Genomic DNA, 6,000 nt, shown 5'->3' on the forward strand with positions numbered 1-6,000 from the left:
TCTATTATCAGCCTACTGCCAATACAGCAATCTGAGGGGTGTTACCGTAAATCCACGAATATAATACGCCCTCGTGCATAATACGCACCCCCGAGTTTGGTCAAAATTTATCGGTAAAAATTGAAAATTCGAGTAAAATACGCACTAAAAAAATCAGTGTCCGAAATCGGCCATTTCCGAACAAATGTGTCAATATATTTTTGTGCTGTGAAAATAGCAAATCAATTTGGTGTTGTCAACTATCTGTTACCCCGGTATATTGATCGTGATGTGTTATACATTTGTAGTGCTGTTGTTATGACAGTTGCATAATAAATATCTCTGTCTATTGTTTATATTACCGTTGATTGTTACCGATAACACACGGGCCCCTTGCTGACATCCAGGTCAAGCAGTCATAATTACAAAAGAAAGAAGCAGAGACGCTGTTTTTTGTTCTCACATTTAATTCAATTGGACAATATTCGGGACGATAATAATTATAATAATAATAAAGTAATAAGAAGACAAAATGGTTACTTCCGTTTTTATAGTTGTCTAGATGAATTACTTTTTCTTTTTTCGAGTTACAAACTCGATACTTTAATATTACTTAAAATACAATTAAACCGCTCGTGTTTTTTATGATCTAGTTAATTAAAATACACTGCTGTCATTAAGGCTAGTTTGGGAGTAAAAAACAATTTAATTCGGCAATCGGCAGACAGGTGTAATTGACTCTATTAGCATCATAAAACTAATTATTTAATTACCACTCTTTACCACTCTTTACTTCAGATATGGTAAATATGCGGTACAAAGATAAATAGTGGTCAGCTAAGAAATAGTTATTTACGGGTATTGTCAGTTGTTTTTTTTTCATTTGCTAATCTCTTTATACGACTTAGCGTCCAGTCGCTATTTTGTAGGCAGACGACGATAATTATTAACTGTTTATTCAAAGTATACAGTGTCTGCGCATGGATGACCCAATATTATCCGATAGCTCCTCCCGTTCTCACGTTTCATTCAACAACGTCATTTCATGTGTAAGCGAGCTCAATGTTGATTGGCCAGCTACCATGCGCACTTCAATAACAATAAGGTCAAGCGATGTCTCATAATCGGGTACAGACCGGGTTTCGTTTACTGTTCGAATTGCGAACACTTTCATTAAAACAAAGAGACAAATATAGAAAACCAGTCCGATATAAATGGCGGATGTTTTCAATGAAATTTTACTAGATTTTCGCATTTTCACAAATAAGATTTTTATTGAGCCAAATTCTCAATATTTTCGCAAATGACTCAAATGGCGAACGACAGCACGAGCCCTGTTGCACCCCTTTGATGTAATGGTGTAGTTCAAAATGGCTGCCGCTAAGCGAATAACAGCGATTAAGTTGAAAATTTGCACAGGAAAAATTTTGTTCTGCTCTAAACTCGTATATTATACGCACCCCCTACTTGAAGAAAAAATCTGCAGGTAAAAAAGTGCGTATTATATTCGTAGATTTACGGTATATATCTGGGTCTGATGTTTATAATCAGCCTACTGCAAATACAGCAACCTGAGGGTTGTTATATATCTGGGCCGGAAGTCTATAATCGGCCTACTGCCAATACAGCAATCTGAGGGGTGTTATATATCCGGGCCTGGTGTCTATAATCAGCCTGCTGCCAATACAGCAATCTGAGGGGTGTTATATATCCGGGCCTGATGTCTATAATCAGCCTGCTGCCAATACAGCAATCTGAGGGGTGTTATATATCTGGGCCAGAAGTCTATAATCAGCCTACTGCCAATACAGCAATCTGAGAGGTGTTATATATCTGGGCCTGATGTCTATAACTAGCTTGCTGCCAATACAGCAATCTGAGGGGTGTTATATATCTTGGCCAAAAGTCTGTAATCAGCCTACTGCCAATAAAGCAATCTGAGGGGTGTTAAATATCTGGGCCAGAAGTCTTTAATCAGCCTACTGCCAATACAGCAATCTGAGGGGTGTTATATATCCGGGCCTGATGTCTATAATCAGCCTGCTGCAAATACAGCAATCTGAGGGGTGTTATATATCTGGGCTGGAAGTCTATAATCAGCCTTCTGCCAATACAGCAATCTGAGGGGTGTTATATATCTGGGCCTGATGTCTATAACTAGCTTGCTGCCAAAACAGCAATCTGAGGGGTGTTATATATCTGGGCCGAAAGTCTATAATCAGCCTACTGCCAATACAGCAATCTGAGAGGTGTTATATATCCGGGCCTGATGTCTTTAACTAGCTTGCTGCCAATACAGCAATCTGAGGGGTGTTATATATCTGGGCCAAAAGTCTATAATCAGCCTGCTGCCAAAACAACAACCTGAGGGGTGTTATATATATGGGCCGAAAGTCTATAATCAGCCTACTGCCAATACAGCAATCTGAGGTGTGTTATATATCTGGGCCCGATGTCTATAATCAGCCTGCTGCCAATACAGCAATCTGAGGGGTGTTATATATCTGGGCCGAAAGTCTATAATCAGCCTGGTCCCAATACAGCAATCTGAGAGGTGTTATATATCTGTGCCTGATGTCTATCATAAGCTTACTGCCAATACAGCAATCTGAGGGGTGTTATATATCTGGGCCTGATGTCTATAACTAGCTTACTGCCAATACAGCGATCCGAGAGTGTTATATATCTGGGCCCGATGTCTATAATCAGCCTGCTGCCAATACAGCAATCTGAGGGGAGTTATATATCTGGGCCGAAAGTCTATAATCAGCCTGGTCTCAATACAGCAATCTGAGGGGTGTTATATATCTGGGCCTGATGTCTATAATCAGCTTACTGCCAATACAGCAATCTGAGGGGTGTTCTATATCTGGGCCCGATGTCTATAATCAGCCTGCTGCCAATACAGCAATCTGAGGGGTGTTATGTATCTGGGCCTTATGTCTATAATCAGCTTACTGCCAATACAGCAATCTGAGGGGTGTTATATATCTGGGCCAAAAGTCTATAATCAGCCTACTGCCAATACAGCAATCTGAGAGGTGTTATATATCTGGGCCTTATGTCTATAATCAGCCTACTCCCAATACAGGAATCTGAGGGGTGTTATATATCTTGGCTTGATGTCTATAATCAGCTTACTGCCAATACAGCAATCTTAGGGGTGTTATATATCTGGGCCTGATGTCTATAATTAGCCTACTGCCAATACAGCAATCTGAGGGGTGTTATATATCTGGGCCAGAAGTCTATAATCAGCTTACTGCCAATACAGCAATCGGAAGGGTGTTATATATCTGGGCCTTATGTCTATAATCAGCCTACTGCCAATACAGCAATCTGAGGGGTGTAATATATCTGGGCCTTATGTCTATAATCAGCCTACTGCCAATACAGCAATCTTAGGGGTGTTATATATCTGGGCCTTATGTCTATAATCAGCCTACTGCCAATACAGCAATCTGAGGGGTGTTATATATCTGGGCCTTATGTCTATAATCAGCCTACTGCCAATACAGCAATCTGAGGGGTGTTATATATCTGGGCCTTATGTCTATAATCAGCCTACTGCCAATACAGCAATCTGAGGGGTGTTATATATCTGGGCCTTATGTCTATAATCAGCTTACTGCCAATACAGCAATCTGAGGGGTGTTATATATCTGGGCCAGATGTCTATAATCCGCCTACTGCCAATACAGCAATCTGAGAGGTGTTATATATCTGGGCCAGAAGTCTATAATCAGCTTACTGCCAATACAGCAATCTGAGGGGTGTTATATATCTAGGCCTTATGTCTATAATCAGCTTACTTCCAATACAGCAATCTAAAGGGTGTTATATATCTGGGCCTTATGTCTATAATCAGCCTACTGCCACTACAGCAATCTGAGGGGTGTAATATATCTTGGCAGAAAGTCTATAATCAGCTTACTGCCAATACAGCAATCTGAAGGGTGTTATATATCTGGGCCTTATGTCTATAATCAGCTTACTGCCAATACAGCAATCTGAGGGGTGTTATATATCTGGGCCTGATGTCTATAATCAGCTTACTGCCAATACAGCAATCTGAGGGGTGTTATATATCTGGGCCTGATGTCTATAATCAGCCTACTGCCAATACAGCAATCTGAGGGGTGTTATATATCTGGGCCTGATGTCTATAATCAGCTTACTGCCAATACAGCAATCTGAGGGGTGTTATATATCTGGGCCGAAAGTCTATAATCGGCCTACTGTCAATACAGCAATCTGAGGGGTGTTATATATCTGGGCCTGATTTCTATAATCAGCCTGCTGCCAAAACAACAATCTTGAGGGGTGTTATATATCTGGTCCGAAAGTCTATAGTCAGCCTGCTGCCAAAACAACAATCTGAGGGGTGTTATATATCTGGGCCGAAAGTCTATTATCAGCCTTCTGCCAATACAGCAACCTGGGGGGTGTTATACATCTTAGCCAAAAGTCTATAATCAGCCTACTGCCAATACAGCAATCTTAGGGGTGTTATATATCTGGGCCAAAAGTCTATTATCAGCAGGGGCGTAGATAACCTCCAAACATTGGGGAGGCAGTCCAGTTTCTGTACTGGGGACATAAAGGGGTTTGTTTTAGAAGGTTGTCCACTCCCATGGTTCCGAAAAATTTTAAAATTACAATTAATATGGTCCGTTTTAATGACGGAGTTTAAAAAGTGATATGAGAAAAAATAACATTTACATTACATTCACAACACTGATATTTTGTTACTGATGGACATGTTTTATACCTGAAATGGGAAGACTGTAATAAATAATCACATGAAACTACACAACAACCAATACAATATGACATGATTAGTAAAGAATATATCCACATTTCGAGCACTATTAAAATACTGAATCAGGATGAATAAATATTATTAAATTTGGTTAAATAAACAAAAATTAAGGCATAATTCATTGTTAAAGTCCCTAGAACTATATCCACACCAAATTATTTGTTGATTGAGGTCACAATTTATCATGCAATGTTCGCGTAATGTTAATGTCAAGTGTAGTAGTGTCACATTCTATGAAAACTTCCCGAAGATAGTTAACCGTGAAGCCATGTGTACGAATCAAACCAACTAGATTGGAATGAACGCTGTTCTGGCTTTTTCTCCCTGAATGAACGCTTAGGAAAATCAAAATTTCGAGGCTGATTAGGAATGCTCATTTTGAACATTAAACAATTACATATATGATATTGTTTCAATGAATTCTAATCAAATAATAACTGTAATGCTTAGAGAACAAAAATATGTTCAATCAAATAAATGTTTTTCACGCGTATATTTACTCAAAATTGTTTTAAGTGGCGGTTACCTTTAAATTAAAGCTAACAATTAAAATTAAAAGAATAGCCTGTCCTTAATCAAAACACGGACAGTGCAATCACGGAAAAGAACAATAAAACAATTAACACCATGACATTTACCCGGGCCCCTGGTTTATGACACCTAACAAGCGATATGGACACATCCCTATTGGCAACCTCAGAGCAGACGGAAAGGGGACACATGGCTTCTGCACTGACGGCGCGTGATTACAAAAATAATGGTTTTGGGCAGGCGTTTTTAGGGGATTTTACGCTTTATTTATGAAACGATGATTAGCCGAAATATTGGGGAGGCGGCCGCCTCCCCTGCCTCCCCATTATCTACGCCTATGATCAGCCTACTGCCAATACAGCAATCTGAGGGGTGTTATATATCTGGGCCGAAAGTCTATAATCATCCTACTGCCAATACAGCAATCTGAGAGGTGTTATATATCTGGGCCTGATGTCTATAATCAGCTTACTGCCAATACAGCAATCTGAGGGGTGTTATATATCTGGGCCAAAAGTCTATATTCAGCCTACTGCCAATACAGCAATCTGAGGGGGTGTAATATATCTGGGCCAAAAGTCTATAATAAGCCTGCTGCCAATACAGCAATCTGAGGGGTGTTATATATCTGGGCCAGGAGTCTATAATAAGCCTACTGCTAATACAGC

General features: G+C 39.7%; 1 protein-coding gene across 2 annotated transcripts in view; it reads left to right on the forward strand.

Moving 5' to 3' along the window:
• Positions 1–6,000, forward strand: part of LOC127844170 (uncharacterized) — a 295,187-nt gene that overhangs the window by 288,327 nt on the left and 860 nt on the right. The window contains exons 11-12 of one of the 2 annotated variants that reach the window (XM_052374227.1): positions 1,802–2,533; positions 5,766–6,000. The exon at positions 5,766–6,000 is cut by the window's right edge and continues 860 nt beyond it. The gene's annotated coding sequence lies outside the window, so the exon portion shown is untranslated. Of the gene's footprint in view, positions 1–1,801; positions 2,534–4,238 lie in introns of both variants that reach the window. The other variant, XM_052374226.1, reaches the window with a different exon arrangement.

The sequence above is a fragment of the Dreissena polymorpha genome, chromosome 9 (assembly GCF_020536995.1).
Source record: "Dreissena polymorpha isolate Duluth1 chromosome 9, UMN_Dpol_1.0, whole genome shotgun sequence".
Taxonomy (NCBI): Eukaryota; Metazoa; Mollusca; class Bivalvia; order Myida; family Dreissenidae; genus Dreissena; species Dreissena polymorpha.